At 43.0% G+C, this 26375-nt stretch overlaps 2 protein-coding genes and 1 long non-coding RNA gene across 3 annotated transcripts in view; 1 reads left to right on the forward strand and 2 right to left on the reverse strand.

The window, feature by feature from the left end:
• The window catches only part of LOC138968196 (large neutral amino acids transporter small subunit 2-like), an 89175-nt gene that overhangs the window by 52471 nt on the left and 10329 nt on the right, over window positions 1-26375 (reverse strand). The gene's annotated exons all lie outside the window — the stretch shown is intronic.
• Window positions 1-26375, forward strand: part of LOC138950423 (uncharacterized) — a 34523-nt gene that overhangs the window by 5525 nt on the left and 2623 nt on the right. The window lies entirely within an intron of this gene.
• On the reverse strand, window positions 21758-25149 carry LOC138968215 (uncharacterized). Its single transcript, XR_011456107.1, has 2 exons — window positions 25103-25149; window positions 21758-25015 (listed from the first exon to the last, which is right to left on the reverse strand). It is a non-coding gene; the product is annotated as an uncharacterized lncRNA (long non-coding RNA).

A 26375-nucleotide genomic window follows, 5' to 3' on the forward strand; every position in this document is an offset into this window, starting at 1 on the left:
GAGAGAGAGAGAGACTTTTCAATAAAATCTGACAGCACACTGAGCCCAATCTTTATCTTTTGTCCAGACCGAAATAAAATTATTTAAGAATCTCTGTTAGGAGTCAACGCATAATATCTCAAAACAAGGGAGCGGGAGCAACAGAAGACATTTGATTGGGTCCTGTCCCAAGATAGGCCAATTGGTCCCAAGAGAACGTAAAAACTAACAAGTCAGTCAGACATTTGATTGACAGAAGCTACTTTGTACGCGTATACTGCCTTGACATTAACACACAGCAGGCGATCTCTCTGCATAGGTGGAACAGAGGCTGCATGGGGCTTTGCACGAAGACCACCCAGTTGAAAAGTGTCTGTGGTATCATCAGTGCTTCGTTGGCCATTGAGAATGGACGTTTCTTGCGTGGTTGAGGAAATGTCCAGCTTAAAATGGAGTGCGAAAGACGGACATTCTGTAAGGTTACTAACTTAATAAAAATTAATTAAAAAGTCTCAATAGTTTAGAGCAATTAAAATTGAACACTCGGGTGTCAGGTGTGCTTCATAAGTGTTTTGCTTCCAAACATGAGAAGTGGAAAGCTCTCTCTCTCTCTCTCTCTCTCTCTCTCTCTCTCTCTCTCTCTCTCTCTAAATCCAAGTCTAAATGAAGTTGTCAGATTGATGTTGCCCACTTGAATTTAACCCTTGATAAAAACAACATGCGTCGTCACTCCACCCCCAACCCCCCACCCTCATTATCCAGACAGACACAACAAGGACAGATGAAAAAGGCAACTCGCCATTAAAGAGGTCGGTCGTAACTCCAACTGGCGCAGACACCCACTGTCGCAAAATCACTGTGTCCTTTCTTGTCCCCTTTCTTTTTTTCTCTCTGATGATTTTGTTTCTTTTCATGAATCTCATCAAGAGCGAGGAGACAGCGTTGCCCAGAGACAAGGGCTCCAGCAGCTCAGAAATGCAGGCAGGGATCACGCTAGGGTACACAGACAAAGCCCTCCATAATTACCCCCAGTAACGACCACCGCCTCCTTACAGCGACCGTCGTGATCCCCCAGCCTTAGTCTATTCCTTGAATAATTCCACATCCCCACGTTTGAATAATTCTGCACCCCACCCTCCATACTTCCTCCTTGAATAATTCTGCCCCTCTCGCCCACCCCACCCCTAACCTTCCCCCTTGCATAATTCCCCGTCTCTGATCAGGGGACAAGTTGTTTCCGCTTTCGGCGTCCAATTTCGCCACTGTCCTTTCTCCTTATATGTTCAATCCATTTCGTGTGTATCCTTTGGCTGTCTTCGGTGTCACGTGGGGTTTTGCCCACGTTTGCGTTCCTGTTTCATCATGTTTCCTATTACTTGTCTACTGCCCCCCCCCCTCCCCCTACCTTCATTATCTGTGTTTCTCTCTGTCACATTTCCCCAGTTGTCCGGCAGACTTGTTTAGACGTCCTATTTTCTGACACTTTATCGAACTTAACTCTCTGTCCAATTTCGACAAAACTTTTGACACCCGCAAAATTAATGTCTCCGTGGCTTTGACATTCATTATCTAATATTCTTGGTTGGAGAACCAAACTTACAAAATATCGTTGAGGGGAGCTTTACCCCTTTGTTTGACCATCGTGATTTCTTGACAAGGTTGCATCATTTTCCACCATTTTGTCCAGCCACGGCTCTCTCTATTTCTCTCTCTCCACACACACACACACACACACACACACGCGCACGTACACACACATTTTCGGAATTGAAGATTTCGTCCGTATAGTTTCTTGCTTGAGTTATGTAGGCGTGGTGTCGCCTACAGTGTCACCAGCACACTCTCCAGTTGCCTGGCGTCCACTTGATCATGTATCACAGTTTCCACTTTGTTGAGCACTCAGATTGAGAGCGGGGGGCGGTGACGTGATGGCTTTCTTCCTCCTACATATGGATGATTCGATCAATCCCTGGTCAAGAACCTCCACATGCAAAAATGCGGACACTGACGTTCCCCCAGACCTTTTCCCATATCCGCAGCCCACGCGAGTCAATGCCCTCACCGGGCACCAAAGACAAGATTCGTAACAACCCCCCTCTCTCTTTGCTGTCTTTACAGAAAAGGGTGAAGAATAAGAGCGCAAGTTTTATTTTGCACAAAATGTGTCCCTGGACTTATGCGTTAACATACTTGTGTAAAATGTTTAGAATATGTTGAAAAACTGCGTTTACGCCTAAAAAAATATATCTTTATGTATACGTATCAAAGCTCTCTCTCTCTACTCTCTCTCTCTCTCTCTCTCTCTCTCATTAATCAAGTTTAGATTAAATTATTGTTGTCTGACAGATGACGCCCGCTGGAATTTAATCATGATAAAAACGCGTCCCTTCTTCTTCGGTCTCCGTGAGGGCTCAAACTTGAACCTTAATCCTTGGCAAAGAATGATCAACTCTCTCTCCCTCTCTCTCCCTCTCTCTCTGACTTGTCACTTTGCAATACTGCCCGAGATCATATCGCGTGCGTTACGGACGTATCATTAATATTATCGCGTGGTTCCGACGACTAATATTACGCCGCCGCAACCAACACCGCAGCGGAAAAGACAAGACAATAGTTACGTGGATCGGACGAAATCCCTCACTAATGAATCACCTCCGGTACCGATGTGGTAATACCGCTACGAATATTCGCAAGCCATTACGAACGATACCATTATTAACTCGGCTGACAAACAGATTTGAAGAGGATATGATAGTGTATATACAGAACGAAGATATGAAAGGAAGGTAATTAACACTTATGTTTATGATACTACTGTTGATAGTGGGCAGTAATGGAAAGACAAGACAAGACATTGTACAACTACCTACCTACCCACACACACACTAAACAAAACAAAAAGTAAAGAGAAATAGAAAAAGTCCACGGCAAAATATTCAATCAGAAAGAGAAAATGTTCGAGGTTTTGAAAAGCAATGTTCTTTTGAAAACATATGATGCAATTACCTTCAATGAGAACTAAACACTACTTTTTACATTTAGTCAAGTTTTGACTAAATGTTTTAACATAGAGGGGGGAATCGAGACGAGGGTCGTGGTGTATGTGTGTGTGTGTGTGTGTGTGTGTGTGTGTGTGTGTAGAGCGATTCAGAGTAAACTACTGCACCGATCTTTATGAAATTTTTCATGAGAGTTCCTGGGTATGATATCCCCAGATATTTTTTTCTTTTTTTCGATTCTTCTTCTTCTTCTGCGTTCCAGAATTGTCTGGTGACGTGTGAGCTCGTTTGCCCACTGATTTGGGTTCCCCACACTATACTCTGAGAGCATAGTCAGCTTCACTCCGCTTTCGTTGAGTAGGCATGCTGGGTATTTTCGTGTTTCCATAACCCACCGAACTCTGACATGAATTACAGGATCTTTTCCGTGCGCACTTGGTCTTGTGCTTGCGTGTACAACGAAGGGGGTTAAGTCACTAGCAGGTCTGCACATAAGTGCGGCAGCGACCGGGATTCGAACTCACGACCTCCCGATTAGGAGGCCGACGTCTTACCAACACGCCACTGCGCCCGTCCTTTTTTTCGATAAATGACTTTGATGACGTCATATTCGGCATTTTGTAAAAGTTGAGGCGGCACTGTCACACCCTCATTTTTCAATCAAATTGATTGAAATTTTGGCCAAGCAATCTTCGACGAAGGCCGGACTTTGGTATTGCATTTCAGCTTGGAGGCTTAAAAATTAATTAATGACTTTGGTCATTAAAAATCTGAAAATTGTAATTAAAATTATTTTTATTTTTTTATTTTTATAAAACGATCCAAAATTACGTTTATCGTATTCTTCATCATTTTCTGATTCCAAAAACATATAAATATGTTATATTCGGATTAAAAACAAGCTCTGAAAATGAAAAATATAAAAATTATGATTAAAATAAAATTTTCGAAATCGATTTAAAAACAATTTCATCTTATTCCTTGTCGGTCCCTGATTCCAAAAACATATAGATATGATATGTTTGGATTAAAAACAAACTCAGTAAGCTAAAAAGAATAGACATACAGAAAAGCGTGTTATCCTGCTCAGCACGACCACTACCGCACTATTCTGCATGGCTTGTCGATTTCACTGCATGCTTTTGCCACGAGCGGTGGACTGACGAAACTACGAGTATGTGGTCTTGGTGAAAAAAGCAGTGCGTTCAGTTTCATTCTGTGAGTTCGACAGCTTGACTAAATGTTGTTATTTTGCCTTACGCGACTTGTTTTTTGTTAAAGGCAAAGGCGCCGAATCGAAGGTTATTAGCAGGCATTACTAATACGCACCAATTTGAAATCGATAAAATAATGCTTCCGTGTTTCGTCCTAATTGGTTGGTATTGCGTCAGCGTCCGTGACGTTGTTTTGTTCGAACCACCTCTTTTGCTAATCACTGTCTTGAAAACATTAGCGGGTGGACTGCTCATCAGTTTGTTTGTTTGTTCGTTCATGGGCTGAAACTCCCACGGCTTTTACGTGTATGACCGTTTTTACCCCGCTATTTAGGCAGCCATACGCCGCTTTCGGAGGAAGCATGCTGGGTATTTTCGTGTTTCTATAACCCACCGAACTCTGACATGGATTACAGGATCTTTTTCGTGCGCACTTGGTCTTGTGCTTGCGTGTACACTCGGGGGTGTTCGGACACCGAGGAGAGTCTGCACACAAAGTTGACTCTGAGAAATAAATCTCTCGTTGAACGTGGGGACGAACTCACGCTGACAGCGGCCAACTGGATACAATTCCAGCGCGCTACCGACTGAGCTACATCCCCGCCCTACTGCTCATCAGTAAACGTTAACTACGCATTATTTGGAATGGTCTCTGCATTTCAAACACATATAAGTATATTGTGTACCATTCATCTACTGGACCATCCCTGGAGACCTTTGTCCCAACAGTTGCAACAGCTGCAAAAACAAAAACAAAAACACAAAAAACACAAAACACACACACACACACACACAACTTACACCCAAATCATTTACTATAATGGCCTTTCCGATGACTATTAAACAAACTTTCCAGCTCATATCATGTTTGTATCCCTACAATGTTAACATTTTTGTACTAAAAATAAAAGTTTTATCTTTAAAAAGAGCGTGTGAACAAAGCAAGATATTTAAAAAGGCAGACACGCTACGCTGAGTTGGCCTTTTGTTTATGCGTAGTTTTCCATGTTGTAAAATCCTTCCAGCTGGGTGCTAAAGAAAATTAACACTGCTTATTCAGCTTCTATGTGCGCTACTTGAGTTTAGTGGCCAACAAAAAAGCAACTGTACAGCTGTTAACACTGAAGAAGTTATGTTAAATGTTCTGGTCTTTGACAAGTGTATCTGGAATAATCTATAGGTTAGTTCTATACTTGATAAAGTTATAAGGTCAGGTTGTAAGAAAAGCGTAACCTTAAATATCTATATACTTTTTAAACTAATACAGTTCCATCATCTCTAAAGCGGGTCTGCACTCGGCTTGTCAGCACTGTGCTTTTAGGTTTGGACTGTTGGTTGGACAAAGTGAAGGCTCTTCTGCCTTTCCAACCATAAAGTCGATTTTAAATAGCTTTCAGGCGACATGAGACAGTTTGTCGGCGAGAAAGTCTTTTTAACATTACAAGCTCTAAGCTACAGCACCATCTACAGAAAACACTGAGCAAGCAAACATGTGCAAATGTGCCACCTGTATGTGCATGTGAACGTGCCAGTGCGCGCGTATGTGGGTTTCATTTGGTTTATCACCTTGTGTGAATAATGAAGTAGGTTTATGCGTGTATTCGTACGTTTGCACTTTTAACACATGAAATGCAGTTTTTTACTTTTACTTCTAACGAAAACACAGCTTGAAACAAGCGAGTCAAAACTGCAGTCTACGTTAAAACAGTTAAAGGGTTTCCAGTGTGTATGATGCGGATGCGAGGGTGATATAGTGATTATTAAAGTTGCACGACAATGGTCTATTGAGGCACCGGTCGGGGAGGGGGAGGGCTGCTGCAGTTTACATGTCAACCCACTGACTTTGGCGGGCTGAGAAATGTAGTAAAAGCGCAATGCTGACGTCATGACGACCTAATATACTTTGGCCATATGGCATGCGCATGACGACTGCACATGCAAAGCAATGATATATGGACGTGGCTGTACGACATGAATCAGTCAAACCTTTTCAGTCAACGACCGACTGGTTCAGTTCCGCGGACACTGAATAACTTTTTTTTCTCTCTGTCAGTCACCATGCAGGTTCAAGGTCGTACGTACCGATCGCGAGAACGCACGTGTGCAGTTGGCATCGTCACAGAAAAACTGACGTGAGAGAATTTTATTCACAACATATAAAATATCAGTGTTACTACAAGCTCGTGGCACGCGACTGATGAAATAACCATTCACCATGAGACAGGGATCTGTCCTCGCAATGTACTTGTACGAATGACATGTTTGTTTTGGGGTTTTTTACACCCGATGAGTGTAGTCTACGGAAGTGTCCAATAGTTTTTGGGACCACTTCACAGAGCAATCGTTGGTCGTTTGGCGAACAGATGTCTGGCCATAAGCCAGACTCACTGCGACAATCTCCGGCAAAACAATGCACTGTTGTTTGTTTACAATGTTCACCAAGTCAACACATTTGATAACAACGGGGAGCTGTGCCATGTCAAGGTTGTAAGCACAATTTACCCAGTTGAAAGTGCTAAACACAACAACCACAATGAATCTCAGAACAATACAGATGAGAAAAGTTATTGCAAAGGCTGATTGCATTCTTGTTTTCAAGGACACTGAACCAATACCCGAATTATATACAAGGTTGTCGTCACCAAGACTGAGACTGGTCTCAAAAACCGGGAAATCTTTAGATGATGCAGTTGTTTTTTATTTCAAACCCTCGAAGTATTCTCCCTTAGCGGCTACACACAGTTTAAGTCGTTGGACCCAGTCAAGAAATGACCGTTTGAAGTCGTTTTTTGGCACCTGGTTCAGACACTGGAAAACAGCCGATCCGAGGGCTGATCGACTGTCAAATCGACGCCCAGCCAATTGTCTTTTCAGATGAGGAAACAAAAAAAAAAGTCACAGGGTGCAAGATCAGGAGAGTAGGGAGGATGTGGCAAAGTTTCAAAGTTTTCTTCCTCCAGGTACTCTTTCACCACCTTGGATTTGTGAGCAGGTGCGTTATCATGAAGTAATTTGATCCCTTTCAATCCTGTAGTTGGTCTGGCTCTCTTGTAGTAACGAACGATGCCAGCAAGAACTTTTTCCTTGTAGTACACCCCAGTGATGCTTCTGCCTTTTTCGCGTGGTTTTTGAAAAATGACGCCCTTTGTGTTATAAAATATTGTGTATAAAACCTTCTTGCCGGAGCGACTTTTTCGCACGATCCGAGGGGCATTGGCACCTTTTTTTTTATCCATGCTTTGTTTTGAGCTTTTCTTTTTGGCTCAAAGAAGTACACCCAAGTTTCGTCTCCAGTCACGATCTCATCCAAGCGTTTTTGATCACATCCGTCGTATATCTTGAGTAGCCGTTGGGCAAACGTAACCCTACACCTCTTGTTCTCTTCAGTGAGGAAATGTGGTACCCATCGCGCGCACACCTTTGTGTATCCAAGTTTGTGTTTTAAAACTCTCAAGACAGACGACGACGAAATGTCCAGTGTTTCGGCGATAAAATGACTGCTCACTCGGGGATCTTCATCAACTAACCGTTGCACATGGGACACCATTTTGTTGTCGGTTACAGGTGGTTTCTTCACTTTTCCCCTTGCATCTTCCACAGACGTTTTCCCTGTTGAGAAATGCTTTGCCCACCGAAAAACTGTCGCGCGAGATGGTGCTGTGCCTGGGCTTACAGTTCTCAGCTCTTCAAGTATGTCACCGGCCGTTTTACCAAGTGCCGTTCTTATTTTGATGTAGGATCGAAAATCCTTCTCTGAAAATGTGCTTTTTGCCGCCATTTTTTAGGCCAGTGTCTCTCGCTTACATGACTAAATACACTGTATCTTTACAAAAACACAACGGATCACAAAGAAATTATGCACAATATTACGTTGTGTACCAATCTTGATAATGACGTCATTTGTTATAAATGTCGTCATTTGATTCTGTGCAAAAAAGACCAGTCTCAGTCTTGCTGACGACAACCTTGTATGTGGAGAGCGAGCGACTGAGAGCGAGAGACAGAAATAGTGAATTTGGGGACGAATTTCAGTTTGCTATGACAGTTCGAGACAGTTGTTGTATTGGAACTAGTGCTTCATGAGTCCCTCGTTTCGAATTTTAATAGATGCAAGATATTTTCAAGCCTTTAATGCGTACAATTTTGCCTTCAAATTTCCCAAAATAAATAATGACACAAGTCGGCGGACTGTAATTACGTCACAGGCACATCCCTTCTTTGCACAATGGCGCGCTTTGTTTTGAACCCGTCGACCGGTTCGACGGCACTACAATTTGTCCTTTAATTTGGCTGGGACACCCACTTTACCACCCAGGCACCATGCAGTGAATGCAGACTAACACCTGCGCAGGTTATTTTGGGGGGAAATGAAGCGGTGAAGCCCAAACGGTAAGTAGATCTACACTCATTGCTCAATCATCGTTTCGATAGCTTTACCTTGACCGTGTGTCGTCTGCTAGCGCATTACGTACTGATGTTTGCAAACATATACACGAAGAACACATACAGCAGTAATATATATGAATGTAACAGGTTCATTAGAACAAAATGAACCCAATACAGTACTCTTAATTTACATTTGTAGCCTGTGTATGAGTAACAGTGTCGATTGTCTTGCCCTGTGGTACAAAATGTATGGCGGGCCAAATGAGTCAAAATGTCTAAGATACATGCATCATGTTGAACACAAACAAAAAACTTTTCGGGGGTAAGAAAGCAATCTACATCTAAATGACCAGTTGTAAGTGTTTGTTTTTCATAATTTTTAAGCTATTCCTTGGGTTGTTGTTGAAGTTTTTTGTTCTGATCTAAGACAATGTACAGCGCGCAGAGCATAGATTACTGTGGTTCGCGCTATATAAGCTGTCATTATAATTTTTATTATTATTATTATTAGTAGTAGTAGTAGTAGTTGTAGTAGTAGTAGTAGTAGTAGTATTAATATCATTATAAGTATTATCATTATTATTGATGTTGTAAGGACTGTACAAAGAGTTTTTTATATGTTCCAACATAGCAAAAGGATATTTACCCCAAATCGAGAAAAGTACACACAAAGTAAATGGGTTTTTTCAAAGATTCTTAAGGCGAAAGTGTTTTGTTACAAGTGTATAATATTAATAATTCTTTCTCACTTTACAGAAACCACAAAAAGAGCTTTTGCAGCTTGAACTGAACGTACTGCAGCTTGTCTACGCTATTCGGACTGCAAACTTTGATGAGTTTGTCCAAGCACTGGCGGTTCTGATTCCATGGTTTTTCGCACTGGACCACATACACTATGCGCGGTGGCTTTCTGTGCATCTGCGTGACATGTGTCAGCTGTTGACAAGGATTCTATCCGTGTATCAAGCCTTCTATCTGGGTGCATTTGTCGTCGACAAAACTCGGCGGCCATTCTCTTCCATTGCACTTGACCACGCACATGAGCAGTGCAATGCCTTGGTGAAAGGGGATGGAGGTGCGATCGGACTAACAACGAATCCAGTGGCACTGCGAAGGTGGATGGTGGCTGGACCAGAGATTGCACGAATTGTGCAGAGCTTTGAGCAGCAACTACCTTCACATGCGTCTCCTAAGCTGGAACATCATGAGCAATCATGTTGCATTTCAAAAGACTTTCAAGATGAATGTTGAAAAGCGTATTGCAGCTTTTAAAGAAGTCGGCAATCCTTCTGAAGACGACAGTGAGGTTCTGTATGCTATGGACACGAAAGTTGTGGTCGAAAAAAGTGATGTGAAAGCAGTCCAGAGTGTGATCGAAGTCGGACAGCAGCAATACAACGACTTTGTAAAATAAAGACTCATGGAAAGACCAACACCAGTAACATCTTCATTGCACCGAAACCTCCTGAAAGTCTTTGCAAAAAGACACCACAGAAGACTGCAGTTACCATGCTGCGCAATGACTGCTCACTGTTTTCAAGACTGTTCATAGCCTGCCAAACAAGAAAAGGCAATCTGCCCGAGTTTTTCCGCCATGAAAATCAACCAGTACCCCCGGCACTCAGCAAGAATGGAGAAATGAGGACAGGCCAAAAGTCGGACCTTCTCCACTGCCTTGAATGTGTGGTTGGCTGTGATTCTTCTTTGGTTTACGAGCCTAGGGGAGAGAAGTTTGATGATGAGCTGCCCACTACTGATGATACAGGCTTCATGGAAGTGCCTGACCTTCGAACTGAGGATATCCTTCATGGACTGGAAAAAGCTTCTTGTCTTGAAAATCCAGAGCTGAAGGAAGACCTGCTAGCTGTTAGCGTGCTCACTAAGCTCCACACACGTTACAAAAACGTCTGCTCTACCAAAGAATGCATTTGCAGAAGTTGATGCCAGGATACTTGATGGTGCTTTCATTGTTCAGCTTCTATCTCCAAAGACATCACGCACGTTTCAGGAGTAGGCAGATTTCGTCTTTATACCATACGTGCTTTCTCAGCTGGAAAACGTGTCAAGAGTGGATGTTGTCTGGGATATCTACCTTCCTGACAGCTTGAAGTCCTCTACACGGCGGAAACGTGGCCATGGGCAGCGACAGAAAGTGACTCCAACTTCACCAATTCCATCGAACTGGATGAGCTTCCTTCGAAACGATGGCAACAAAGAAGATTTGTTCCAGTTTCTCGCAAGAGAACTGATCGCCAGAAGGTCACGGACAAAGTTGTCATTGCTACATGTGGAGAAAAAGTCCTCTGCTCTCCCCCTGATGTTATCCTGTCCACCATTGATAGTTGCAGTCAAGACGAAGCGGACACACGCATGTTTCTTCATGCTGCACACTGTATTGCACAATGACACAGAAGAATCGCAATACGAACTGCAGACACTGACGTTGTTGTCCTTGCCATTTATTTTGCTGAAAAGTGGCATGGCAATGAGCTGTGGGTATCATTTGGTTCGGGAAAGCATTTTCACCACATTGCTGCACACAAGATTGCTGGTAGTCTTCCGCCTGGAAATGTCAGTGACCTGCTAGTTTTTCATGCATTAACAGGATGTGACACCGTGTACTTTTTCTTGTCAAAAGGCAAGACAACAGCATGGACATCTTGGGCAGCTTTTCCAGAAGCAATTTCAGCTTTCCTTGAACTTGCTGCAATGAGAAAACCTTTCAGCGATTGCATCAGCAAGATTGAACAGTTTGTTGTCTTGATGTATGAGAACAGCACATCGTCAACAGTCCATGAAGCAAGGCAACGCTTGTTCTCTCAAAAGTGCTGTTCCATTGAGAACATTCCTCCCACATCCGATGCTCTGCATCAGCATGTTCTCCGCGCTGCCTACCGAGCAGAGTTTGTATGGGGGCAATCTCTGCAGAATGCTCCCTCTTTACCTTCTCCAAAGGACTGGGGTTGGACCAAAGAAGAAAAAGAGGGGTGGAAGCCCTTGTGGACCACTTTGCTCCAGGCTGAAGATTCCTGTTACGAACTGATTCGCTGTGGGTGCAAAAAAGGCTGCAAAGCAAGGTGCAAATGTGGAGCTGCAGGTCTTCAGTGCACCGCCCTTTGCAACTGTGGCGGGGACTGTGGGGAAGAGTAACAAATCCTAGCGTCACCTGCAAGTTCTGTGAGTTGACAAACATTCCTTTGGTACACTGACGATTCAAATAGTGTTATGTTCAAGTGTTTGTTGGAAAACTGTGTTTTGTTTATTCTTTTTGACACTAACAAAATACATTAATTCATGATTTTGTTTATGTTGGATGTTGATCGGGATTTAAAAAAAACTGGTTTTGCATACATGTACTCATAAAAAGAGATTTTTTCTTTTGTGTGTGCTTATGGAAATAGATTTTCACACACACACACACACACACACACACACACACACACACACACACACACACACACACACACACACACAGAGAAAAATGTGATGTGGATTTTGAAATGTACATGTAAAGTTTTGCTTAGCTTTAACCATCTTATCTGATGTTAAACAACCTTCTGAAATCGGTTTTACATTTGTACTTGTGAAGGACGAAATGAGTGGAAAGCATGTAGATTAATATATTTCATTAGAGTGATACAAGTGTTTTGTGTCTGTGCATACATGTAGATATTTTGTTCTAAGATAGTTCTTTGGAGGCAAACGTCTTTCGCTCCCGGTAGTGATGACCTATATTTCAGCAAAAAATAGGTCATATGAGATAGATGAACTTGTCAAAGATAATCAAAAGGTCACAGACTATTGACGGAATTTATTTGGTTAACTGTTATAGATATTACCTCGTGAAAACAAAAAAAGCATTTATTGATCCCTGTGACTGTGACAGAATGGTTGGAGACTGTCGAGGGCACACCGTGTGACCTACTTTTGAAAGGTCGGTCCCTGTGTCTGTCAATGAATACGCTTACCTCTAATGAAATATATCAATCTACATGCTTTCCACTCTTTTGTTTGAAAATGCACGCTTTAAATTAATTTTCAAACGCCACACAACGCTACAATGGGGTTCCGGGCAGCTATGACCTATTTTTAATCTAATGTAGGTCATCACACATATGAATCGATCAAGTGTTTTGAAAAACTTGTAGATTAATGCAGGACATTATGTGATCAACTGTTTTAAATTATATCCCTGTAACAAAAATGCATTTATTGATCCCTGTAAACGTTTTCACCGAGTGTCTGGAGACTGTCGAGGGCATACCGTGTGACCTACTTTTGAAGCGTCGGTACCCAGTGTCTGTCAACACAAACGCTTGCCTCTATTAAAAATATTCATCAACATGCTTTTCCACACACGTGTGTAAAAAAGGCATGCTTCGAACTCGATTTGCATTCTAATGGGGGTGTCTGTTGCCCAACATGCTCACTACTATGCTTACTGTGTGTGTGTGTGTGTGTGTGTGTGTGTGTGTGTGTGTGTGTGTGTGTGTGTGTGTATGTGTGACGGAGTGATTGAGTTTGTGTTACTGTTTGTCGATTTCTTACGTGAGCCTTGAAGGCTTCGCCTCTTGTTTCTTTTGTGTGTGCTTATGGAAATAGATTTTCACACACACACACACACACACACACACACACACACACACACACACACACACACACACACACACACACACAGAGAAAAATGTGATGTGGATTTTGAAATGTACATGTAAAGTTTTGCTTAGCTTTAACCATCTTTTCTGATGTTAAACAACCTTCTGAAATCGGTTTTACATTTGTACTTGTGAAGGACGAAATGAGTGGAAAGCATGTAGATTAATATATTTCATTAGAGTGATACAAGTGTTTTGTGTCTGTGCATACATGTAGATATTTTGTTCTAAGATAGTTCTTTGGAGGCAAACGTCTTTCGCTCCCGGTAGTGATGACCTATATTTCAGCAAAAAATAGGTCATATGAGATAGATGAACTTGTCAAAGATAATCAAAAGGTCACAGACTATTGACGGAATTTATTTGGTTAACTGTTATAGATATTACCTCGTGAAAACAAAAAAAGCATTTATTGATCCCTGTGACTGTGACAGAATGGTTGGAGACTGTCGAGGGCACACCGTGTGACCTACTTTTGAAAGGTCGGTCCCTGTGTCTGTCAATGAATACGCTTACCTCTAATGAAATATATCAATCTACATGCTTTCCACTCTTTTGTTTGAAAATGCACGCTTTAAATTAATTTTCAAACGCCACACAACGCTACAATGGGGTTCCGGGCAGCTATGACCTATTTTTAATCTAATGTAGGTCATCACACATATGAATCGATCAAGTGTTTTGAAAAACTTGTAGATTAATGCAGGACATTATGTGATCAACTGTTTTAAATTATATCCCTGTAACAAAAATGCATTTATTGATCCCTGTAAACGTTTTCACCGAGTGTCTGGAGACTGTCGAGGGCATACCGTGTGACCTACTTTTGAAGCGTCGGTACCCAGTGTCTGTCAACACAAACGCTTGCCTCTATTAAAAATATTCATCAACATGCTTTTCCACACACGTGTGTAAAAAAGGCATGCTTCGAACTCGATTTGCATTCTAATGGGGGTGTCTGTTGCCCAACATGCTCACTAAAAGAGATAGGGAGTGGGTCGAGGGTGGAGGGCTCGGTTTTTTTTTACCCTTTTCTTGCTAGAATCAAGGACTTTGTTTATACCACATAGGCCAAATTTGTGTACATGTGTAGAAGTCAAGGCCATCCCTTGCACACACAAAAATTTGAACTCTTGCCTACTTTCTTTTCAGTTTGCCTTGGCCTGTTTGCAACTTTCTGGAGATGAGGGGGGGGGGGGGTCTATACTGGGTACCTTAAAGGCACAGTAAGCCTCCCGTAAACCATCACAGATACTGTCAGGCTTTTACACAGTACAAACACCCTTCCATTTAAACACTCACCGCTAGAGAACATCCTAGGTGCCCTCCGTAAAGAGCGATCAATTTTCAAAGAATTTATTTTTGCGTGGTTTATCTTACCCCTGAGCCATCGTGAACCCTTGTGATCCAGTTTCCTTTTTTTCACAATGTAGTCGTCAGTTTGTAATTTGAATGCGACTCGCTGTAAGCTTATCTGCAATAGCACGTTATTATGTACCTCTGAATCTAAACGAAACAAACGGCTGTGATTCACAAGGACTCTACCGATGGCTTTTGACTGTTCAGAAGAATTGGCGATAGGCATAAACCGTCGTCTGCTATGAGAACCACGACCTTGCGTGACCCTGCTTCCGGGCTTTTCTTTTTTCAAACTTTCAAAACTTCGAATTGTACTGATCTTGTCTTGATGAAAAAAGAATTCTTTTATGATTTAAGAATGTTTGTGTAACAAGCTGTCAATTTATTATTTAGATTTTAAAAGTTAGGTCTAGCACCAAAACGCACCACGGTCCGATTTTGTTATTAGTTTGTTTGTTTGCTTAACGCCCAGCCGACCACGAAGGGCCATATCAGGGCGGTGCTGCTTTGACATTTAACGTGCGCCACACACAAGACAGAAGTCGCAGCACAGGCTTCATTTCTCACCCAGTCACATTATTCTGACACCAGACCAACCAGTCCTATCACTAACCCCATAATGCCAGACGCCAGGCGGAGCAGCCACTAGATTGCCAATTTTAAAGTCTTAGGTATGACCCGACCGGGGTTCGAACCCACGACCTCCCGATCACGGGGCGGACGCCCTACCACTAGGCCAACCGTGCCGGTAGGTCGTCACAGTGCCGCCTCATCTTTCTCTAAAAGCCAGATTCAAAGACATTTATCAAAAAATTACAAAACCAGACCAACCAGTCCTATCACTAACCCCATAATGCCAGACGCCAGGCGGAGCAGCCACTAGATTGCCAATTTCAAAGTCTAAGGTATGACCCGGCCGGGGTTCGAACCCACGACCTCCCGATCACGAGGCGGACGCCTTACCACTAGGCCAACCGTGCCGGTGATTTTGTTATTAGACACTCCGCACAATTAATTCTTTGAAAATTGCTCGCTCTTTACGTAGGGCACCAAGGATGTTCCCGTTCGGTGAGCGTTCAAATGGAAGGGTGTGTAAAAGCCTGACAGTATCTGTGGTGGTTTACGGGAGGCGTACTGTGCCTTTAACTCTGAGGATGTGTGATTCCACATTTTGTCCTCTCCAGATGTTAATGCAAAATGACGATTAACCAGAATGCGGGGGAGGGAGGGTGGTGGTGGTGGTGGAATACCTTTTAAGCTGGTCGTCAGACACGTGCTCCGCACAATTTCACTATCAGTAACCACGGAAGGTCACTAACCGCGGACAAACTTAGGCTTCTGCTTGACCTCAGATGCGAGGTAAAATGGAGATAAAGAGAAACAAAACCTTAAATATATATGTGTTTTCACCTGTTTACCACCAGCACTAAAGCCAATCTTACAGCCGCCGTGAAAATGACCCATCAAGCTTTAAAGTGTTTGCACAGGTTCTCAGTTTTTAGTTATGGAAATATTAGCCCATGTTACAGAAAGGTACTTTACTACAGAAAGGTACTATACTATCAAAATCACAATGAGTCAACAGACAGCGATGAGACACAAGCAGGTGTTTACTCTTCAATGTGTGATTTGTACAATGGAACCCCCCTAAAGGCTTAAAAACTGAAAATGGAGGTGGGGGGGGGATACATTTACAGGGTTTATGAAAAAAGTCTCAGAAAACAGGGTTTTTACAAGCGGATTCCAATGTACTACAATTCCTCAAACACCATTACCCCCCCCCCCCTTCCCTTCAGGGGTTCCACTCTGTTGTCACGTTCGGTCTCCTAATGAAAGCGCAAGTACACTGTTTCGAGAAAAAAAATAACAACAACAGCACGTACACATTTCGCTTGCCGCAGAACAGAAAACATCAGATTTTGCTTTTTGAATGTTTTAATTGAAGATTGTTTTTAATGTATATGCAACGATTTCTGTTGTAATGAAGATGTGGTTTTTTTCCAAGTGTTCATCATGTACATGACTTTGTATTTGTTTCCTGTTTCGTTGATTTTGTATAAGGCGTTTAGAAGTGTTGTAGGATTTGCGCTATATAAATACCCTTATTATTATTATTATCATTTCATTTCATTTTTTCATTGTCATTATTTTATTGTCAAGATAGTGGAAAGCTCGCAGCAACAGAGTCGCGCTTCCCAGGTGTATGCGTGTTCAGGTGTAATCAGCCACCTGCACTTATGGCAGAATGACCGAGGTCGTTTTCGTGCCACAGTGGTGACACGGGGGTGGAACATGGATACCGTCTCTGAGTCTGCACATAAAGTTGACCCGTGTCCGTCCCGGCCCGGATTCGAACCTGCGACAAGTCCAGTGCTCTACCAACTGAGCTACCGGGCCCCCATCCTGGGGACAACAAGTTTGGCATTTCAATTAAAAAGAACCCTATTTCAAGACCTGTGTCCCGACAAACGAACAGAAACGACTTCATCATGCCATCGCAAAGATGGGGTATAATATAAAAGCTCCACCACAAGGCTGATTCCTTAGCGCGGTGTGGTGGTTTGAGTGCCTCGATGACCCCGAGAGCTATGCCAGCGGGAGTGTAAACTCCTGGTAGGGCCACCCAAGCTGGACAGGTCAAAGGGTAGGTGTCAGACTAATTCAGCCACCTCTCCCCGAGGCTAATGGGGTATGAGAAGGATCACTCAGACAAACAAGAAGAGCAAACGCTCGATCGAGTCACTTTCGCAGTTCTGAATATTATATGAGGCATCAGATGGACAGGAAGAAATTGCTATTCACAACACAATGAGTCACGTTCACATAAAATTTGAGCCCGGTCACTTTTATAGTTTCCGAGAAAAGCCCAACGTTAAGTTGTGTGTTGCCGAACAGAAAAGGCTAGTTATCTCCCTTGTTTTTCTGATAACGTTCGTAAAAGGCTACAGATGTAAATACTTTGATGTAAAGAATAATCCTACAAAGTTTCAATCACATCCGATGAACTTTGTCAAAGATATAAAATGTCTAATTTTTCCTTTGACGCTGACCTGTGACCTTGAAAAAGGTCAAAGGTCAACGAAACCATCGTTAAAGTGTAGAGGTCATTGGAGGTCACGACTAAACAAAATATGAGCCCGATCGCTTTGATAGTTTCCGAGAAAAGTTTGTCAAAGATATAAAATGTCTAATTTTTCCTTTGACGCTGACCTGTGACCTTGAAAAGGGTCAAAGGTCAACGAAACCATCGTTAAAGTGTAGAGGTCATTGGAGGTCACGACTAAACAAAATATGAGCCCGATCGCTTTGATAGTTTCCGAGAAAAGTCCAACGTTAAGGTGGTGTCTACGGACGGCCGGCCGGCCGGACAGACTAACACTGACCGATTACATAGAGTCACTTTTTCTCAAGTGACTCAAAAACCAAGGACGGGGGACGTTCTGCAGCCATGGACGGCAAGTCCCCTATGACTAGGAAAAGTCGGAAAAGAAACCACTGCTGAAGACGGATGCGCTGGGCCAAAGTGCGCGTAACGACAGTGCAACGCATTTCATTCCCATGATGGACAACGACGCTTCAACACGTGATGGTGCTTTACCTGTTCTTTCAACCACGAAGGTTATATCGCGACGGGGAAAGGGGGGAGATGGGATAGAGCCACTTGTCAATTGTTTCTTGTTCACAAAAGCACTAATCAAAAACTTGCTCCAGGGGCTTGCAACGTAGTACTTCTTCTTCTTCTTCTTCTTGTCGATCACTCAGCAACGTAGTACAATATATTACCTTCCTGGGAGAATGCAAGTTTCCAGTACAAAGGACTTAACATTTCTTACATACTGCTTGACTAAAATCTTTACAAAAATTGACTATATTCTATACAAGAAACACTTAACAAGGGTAAAAGGAGAAACAGAATCCGTTAGTCGCCTCTTACGACATGCTGGGGAGCATCGGGTAAATTCTTCCCCCTAACCCGCGGGGGGTTGCTCTACCTGTGGAGTCCCCCCGGGCTGGTAGAGTGCCGGGCCCTATGCCTCAAAGGGGCCCAACCCAAGCTACCGGAGGTCACCCCGTCCCGCCGCGAGGAGCCAGGCTACGAAGGCGGAGGGTAAATGCTACTGGCCAAAGAAGAACAACAAGCGCGCAGGAGACTCCTCGACCGCTGAACATTCTTCAATGGAATGCGGAAGGAGTGTACAACAAAAAGCTTCCTCTCACTGAAAGACTGTATGCCGACAATATTGATGTAGCCTGTATCCAAGAAACGCGCCTGAATCCGAACCACCGGTTCATCATCAGAGGATACCAAACCTGCAGACAGGACAGAGAAGGAAGACACAAAGGAGGAGTGCTGATGCTCATCAAGAACAGTATACAAGCACAAGAAATCAAAGTGGACACAAATCAGCAAGCTGAAGTCCAAGGAGTCAAAATCACAGTGGACAGCTCTGTCATTACCATCTACAACCTGTACTGCCCCTCAGACAAAGAACCATCCTTGCAGTATCTGAAAAATCTACCAGCCGAGAACTGTTTGGTTGTTGGCGATTTCAACAGCCACTCAACTTGTTGGGGCTACGAGGAGACGGACAGAAGAGGAGAGGAAGTGGAGGACTGGCAGATCGACGCTCAAATGATACTGCTGAACGATCCAGAAGACCCACCCACCTATTTCTCACGCAGGTGGCTGTCGACTTCCACCCCAGACCTTGCCTTCGCAACTGATGACCTCTCCAAGAAAACCACAAGAGGGATACTGAGCCAGTTAGGAGGCAGCGACCACCGGCCAGTGAAGCTGGCCATCAACTTGCAGTACAGGCCACAGAACAGTACAACGTTTTCAAGATGGAACTACAAGAAGGCAGACTGGAACATATTTGCGAGCCTCACAGACCTCTACACCAGGGGCCTGAAGACAGACAACCTGAACATCAACCGGGTCACCAGGAACTTCAACCAGGCCATCCTGAAAGCAGCTTCAGAAACAATCCCACGGGGCGCACGCAAGAACTACAGGCCCTATTGGACGGAAGAGCTTCAGGAGCTTGAGGATGAAGTCAGCAGTATCAGAGAAGAAGTGGAGGAGAACCCCTCTGTTGACAACAACATCACCCTGAAAGCAGCCACTGCCAAGTACAGGAGAGCCTACCTCCAAGCAGCAAGATTAAGCTGGAGGGAGAAGACGGAGAAGCTGAACCTAGAAAGGGACGGTAAGAAGCTGTGGAAGCTGACAAAAGCCATGAACGGCGAAGACACAAGAGCAGCGACAATCACTGTGACCATCTCGCAGGGCCAAGAGTTGCTGACAGGAAGAAAGGCTGCCAACCTTTTCATTGACAGCTACGAGAAAGTCAGCAACATCACTGTACCAGAAGAAAGAAGAGCAGAGATACAGGAGGAGAGAAGAACCTCCAATGAGCATCAGCCAGAGGAACACATGAACAAGCCGTTCAACCATCAGGAGCTGGCAGATGCCATGAAAGCCTTGCATGAAAGAAAGTCGCCAGGGCCAGCAGGGCTGAATATTGGCGGTCGCCCCCCGGCGGGTTCAAATCGCGTCGGGCTGAAGCACAAAGTCGTTAGGCAACGTAGTTAATCGGAACGGCCGGCGAACAAATATCTCTCGCGGGCGATCTCAAAATCTGTCACTTCTCTACCGTGTCATCACCCCTCTATGTGTACGATTGTTTTCAACTACGCAGATGCAATGCGTCTTCCGAGTGTCCTCAATAACTTATGCTCATCTTCAGGTCCTCTTTGTTCACCCTGTTCCACTTGGTTTTGTATTTCATGTATGTTATGTTATATTGCTGTTTTTTCCTGTACTTATGTATATTGTACGTGTCAATAGGCTCTGTGCTTTAATGACAATAAATTCTGATTCTGATTCTACTGCCCACTCACCCCCCCCCCCCCCCTCCGAGAAGGACTCAGGACTACCACCAATCAAGGCCAGACACATTGGCTAGACAGCTACCCCCCTCCGCCTCACATGACCGTGTCATCACCCCTCCAGTGCCACGAGCCGCTGGCGATTGCATCAGCAGTCAAAATAGCTACCACCACCCCCCCCCCCCTCTTTGCGCTATTCACTTCACCCCCTCTCTTATCTTATCCTGCGCTGACCAATCCTTCAGAGACTTTCACATGTTGTAAAACAGTTTCCTCTCAGATAAAAACTCGGTCATTGACCCCGGATAAGAAGGTCAGTGTCTGGACAGGCAGTTGTGTTCAGATTGCAAGTACCGGTCATTGACCCAGGTCTCAAGGCCAACCAGCTTTTACAATGCATCTGCCTTTGATCTGACCGCTCATCCAGAGCAAACATATTCCCCCACTCTGTATTTTTCCTTAGATGTGCCTGCTATGTACCACTGATCCAGTTTCTGGGAAATGTATAGGTCATTGACTGCAGGGATACTCAAGACCGTTTTCTAAACTATGTTAACACCAGCTTTGCTGACCAACTTAGTACAAGTAGTGACAGTACTACTGCTGTCAATCATTTCCCTTCAACTAAGGAAGTAACAAAACAAAAACCCGATCCAATATATGTGACAAGGAACTTAGTCGATAAATATCGACAGGGGGCCGACAAATGGTTTAAATGGGAAATGTGTGTATATGGGTGTGGGTTTGAAACAAACAAACAAACCAACCCATGTGAACCCCGGGCCGCAGGCCTTCGATGTAGTGATTGAAAAAAAAAGGATGTTCTCAAATGGTTCAATTCTCATTTGGTCTGATTCTCAAATGGTACCGGTATACTCCCCCCCCCCCCTGGCCGCAGGCCTAGGAGTAAAATTTTATAGACACTGACCTTCTTCCCAGGGGTCATTGACCCAGTTTTAGCTATGAGAGGTGGTTCGCCCAGAGACTGTAGAGAAAACAGAGACGCTCCATGCGGTGCTGAAAAGTGAGACCGGATGCCCAGTGGCGCCACCACGCGGAAACATGGAAAAACCTACTTTCTCTTTTCACAGCAGTAGCAGACCTGTTTACCCCCATAAGTGTTTTGGAGTAATGCTCAGCCCCAAAAATAGTAATCCTGGCACAAAAATAGTAATCATCCAGCATTCGTCGCCAATTACAACGCACATGACAACTGTGTCTGCGAAACGCAATCATGCACATATATCCATCATTCACAAACAAAACACATCAGTCAGTTTTTGTAGTCATCATAATTTCAACGAAGATCACATCAAAAGCACATGCATCACTGATTCTTTTTCTTTTGCTCGTAGTAGGCCTTTTTCAGTGTGTCAAGCGCTTCTCTACTGCTTGCCGAATGAGTGAGGGCGAGACTTCACCACTAGAATAAGGCTCTCCAGCGTCTTATCAGACAGACATGATCTCTGGTCAGTCCTGTGCTTTTTCACCCCATTTTGCCATTGAAAAAACAATACCAAACATGTGAATTGATTTAAAAAAAAAAAAAAAAAAATTTTTTTTTTTTTTTTTTACATTTTTTTTTTTATGAAAATCGTAGTCTTGACACGGATAGCGGAATGGCGTATTTTTTGCAGAAAATCGTAATAAATTACGCCAAAATCGTAAGGGTAAACAGGTCTGCAGTAGTGCTATCGTGCTGCACAAGCATGGCCGCGCCAACGCGAAAACGCAGTGGGGCATGGTGTTCGGCCATTAATTGCTCAAACCCGTCGCGATTTATAACCCTTCGTGGTTGAAAACGACGTTAAACACCAAATAAAGAAAGAATCAATTGCTCAAACGCACATGCCAAAGGCTTCAGGATGTTCAAATTTCCCAAGGAAGAGAGCAGGTGAGGATTGTTTCTTCAATTCAGTTTTCTCTCGTTAAATGTTGGAAAATCAGTAAAAGTTGTAGCGTCGAACTGCGTGTAGATCTATTCTACCGGAACAGTGAAAACACACACTGTATACACACTACAGCCTCAAACCAGTCCAGAGGGTAGACAGAGAGAGAGAGAGAGAGAGAGAGAGAGAGAGAGAGAGAGAGAGAGAGAGAGAGAGAGAGATTGGATTGGATTGGATTGTTTACTCATTTAGGCCGTAGCCCCTTATGACGGGGGTGAACATATATACAATGACATAATGACATTTGCACACACATCAAATGAAATAAATCATACACGAACTACTAAGACATTACATTTCAAATAAAATATACCGTAGGCTTACATGAACTAAGACATAACAACACTACGTAGCCGAAATGCTTTGTACACGTACACATAAGCTGGCAACTTTCGAACAATACCTTCATTCACAGATGCCATAAGCATAGAAAACTTGTGTAAACTTGGGTTTCTATAAAACTTAGCAGGAATAAACTGGCATCGCAAATCACGAAGTGCGGGGCAACAAAGCACAAAATAAAACTCATCTTCCTTACTTTCCCTGCACAATGGGCATAACAACATATCCGCATCGTATCTCTTATATCGATTAACGTGCACAATAGTTCTGTTATTCCACCTCGGAATCTTGCCATAATAAGAGAGAGAGAGAGAGAGAGAGAGAGAGAGAGAGAGAGAGAGAGAGAGAGAGAGAGCTTTCTGAACAAGAAAGAAGCAACTGAAAAGAAATAAGAAAATCATCGATCGATCAAGATTCTTTAAAGTCAGCTTGGTCACAAGAATCTGGTTTAAGTTGCTGTATTTTACAGTTTTCCTTACATGATAACTTCTTAGCTCCGTGTTATTGACAACCCATTTCAGTTTCAATGTGCTGGGACGACACCAAATTGACTAAATGCCTTAGTTACCGATTTAACCGGGAACTATTTCGTTAAACGATTAATTCCTGAATATTTTCTCAGGCTTAACTAACCATGTATTCAGTATGTATTTGTATTTGATTAAAACACACACAAATAACGACGGTTAGTTCGTGAAAAGAGACTGACTTGAATCATGTTTGCATAACTACAGCGATGCAGCGAATATTGCCTAAGAAAATTAATTTGATTTAATTTTAATCTATACCATTTTCTGCGGTGTTTTTATGGTCATTTAAAAAGGATGTTCACAAACAAACATATTTTTTCATCCGGTTACTGTTTGCAGCACTGTCAGCCGGACAGAACAGACAGTATGTTAAAATAAACGTGATATAAACACAGCCGACAGCAGCCGCTTTTCGCGAGCTACCTTGTGCGGCAGGGAGTGGCTCTTTTCCCGCGCTGCGCTGGCCGGTCTCAGTTTCGCACCGCAGCGCAAAGAAGGATGACGCGTCTCTGTATACTCTATAGTCTCTGGTTCGCCTTTCATATCTGAGAGAGGAAACACTTTCTGCAACCGGGTCAGTGACCGAGTTTAACCTATGGGGAGTTTAACCTATGGGGCGGTCTCTTTGATGTCTTGAGAGGAAACTTGGCCAGGGTAGTACATGCACCAGAACTGGTGGACACCAAGGACAAACATGAAATCGAAGCAGTTTGTTTTCAGAGGGAACGGTCGTCAGCAACTCAAACTTCTCTGTTTTCTTTTTTTAAGAAAATCTTACTTTCTTTGTGGCCCCCTGACTCCGCCCCCCTCCCTCTGTAAGGACCCCCCTCCATAAGGACCGATTTTTGTCAACATTTTAAAGGTCGCTAGAGAGGGGTTCCACTGTATGACCTAACCGCTACTGGCAGACGGCCTCAATCTTCACGCGCAAAGACGAGATTAATAGGTGCTCGGTTTTGGTATTTTGAATTGCATTACATTAAACCTTTGTTGGGTTTCATGGTCATGGCAACAGCCATAATAATATTACATGATGTATAATATCATATTTCAGCATATGTGAATTACATGTCATCATACCAAACTGTCATACATTTTTATTCCTACATTATTCTGATTGATCACAACCAAACCTACTATCATTGGACACATCCAAATGCAAGCGCCTGTTCTTGACAATTTCCCTCGGATCTAAATATAAAATCAGTGCAATTTCCTGGGTCGGGCTTTGCCACAGACACTCACGGTTTGGCCTGTAGGTAAAATGTACAATGTATTTTCTGATTTGTGCACAAAAGCTTTTTTTCTTTTTTCTTTTTTTTTAACATAACAATGTTTAATGTCACTGTATGTTTAAAAGACCATGGTCATATTTGTAAAAAAAATGTTAAATTAGAAAATAAATAACATTTTGGTTCATGATTTTTCCTACACCTGTGCTAAAAATAAGAAATAAAAATGTCGGGTATATAAGTCACTCAAATACAGCTAGGTATGAATGGCTCGGTTTGAGTTTGTTGCAGTTGACCCTGCACAATGCGACATATCATGTTTTTGTTGAACAATTTTGACGTCACCCCTCCCATAGGGTGACGTATTTCACAACTTCCTGTGTTACACAAACTCTGTGATGACCAATTTTGACGTCACCCCTCCCATAGGGTGACGGATTTCACAACTTTCTACAGATGAACAATGTTGCCTTCACCCCTCTCATAGGGTGACGGATGTCACAACTTCCTGTGTACACAAACTGATGACGTATTTCACAACAAAATGGCGCTGCCCATGGTCAACCTCTAAACTATCCGTATAGAATGGGGGCGTCCTCGCCCCCATAATAAAGAAGAAAAGACAGACCTTCAACAATAGGATAAGGGGTGCAACTCTGCAACTCTTCTGAATCAAAAGCATAAAGATCACATGAAAACAATTCTAGGATCAGGAAATCTGAAGATCTGTTTGTTTTCCTTAGGAAATAGAAGACGGGCGCAGTGGCGTGGTGGTAAGACGTCGGCCTCCTAATCGGGAGGTCGTGAGTTCGAATCCCGGTCTCTGCCGCCTGATGGAGTGGAGATTTTTCCGATATCCCAGGTCAACTTATGTGCAGACCTGCTAGTGACTTAACCCCCTTCGTGTGTACACGCAAGCACAAGACCAAGTGCGCACGGAAAAGATCCTGTAATCCATGTCAGAGTTCGGTGGGTTATAGAAACACAAAAATACCCAGCATGCCTCCCGCGAAATCGGCGTATGCTGCCTGGATGGCGGGGTAAAAACGGTCATACACGTAAAAATCCACTCGTGAAAACATGAGTGAACGTGGGAGTCTAAGCCCATGAACGAAGAAGAAGAAGATTAGGAAATAGAAATGAAATATAATGCTTTTGATTATTTATGACTTAAGCTGTGGTAAATTTGGCTGGTATGCAACTTTTATACTTCTGCTTGATGAAACAGTAAGGCCTAAAAAGGTGTGGTTACGGTAACCCGACCTACCCTATTTTTAGGGGCCGACCCTATAACTTTTTATTACATTTGTATATAAAAAAAAAAAAAATAAACACAAAAAAACCCGAGTGCAGAAAACGCAATGAAAGCGACAGCGCTCGAGTCGCACACTTAATATTTCCCTGTCAAGTAGGTTTAATTTTTACACATTAGAAAAAAAAGTTTAAAAAAAAAAGTGATTGCCTACCTTCCTACCCTATTTTTTTTGGCTATGTTACCTTAACCACACCTATTTTTTGTTTGGCCTAATATTAATAACACACACATAAAGAAAAAGAAACAAAACAAGAAAGCAACTTAGAAAAAAATTTGTAGTCAGCTTTTTACACTTGGTTTTACACAACAAAAAACATAATTTAAATTTTAAAAAAATTGCTGATTTACTCTTTTGTTTAAAGTGTGTGTTTATGTTGTAAGTGTTTATGTGGTAAGTAAAGTTCCATAGTAAATTACTTTGTAAATTGTGTGGTAGGGGGTACATAAAGGGGGTAACTTTCAGTGAGGTTTAGTGTGTGATTGTGTGACAGGGTGTGAATGTTGTTTTGATTTCTTGTTTCTT

Source organism: Littorina saxatilis, linkage group LG1 (assembly GCF_037325665.1).
Source record: "Littorina saxatilis isolate snail1 linkage group LG1, US_GU_Lsax_2.0, whole genome shotgun sequence".
Lineage (NCBI taxonomy): Eukaryota > Metazoa > Mollusca > Gastropoda > Littorinimorpha > Littorinidae > Littorina > Littorina saxatilis.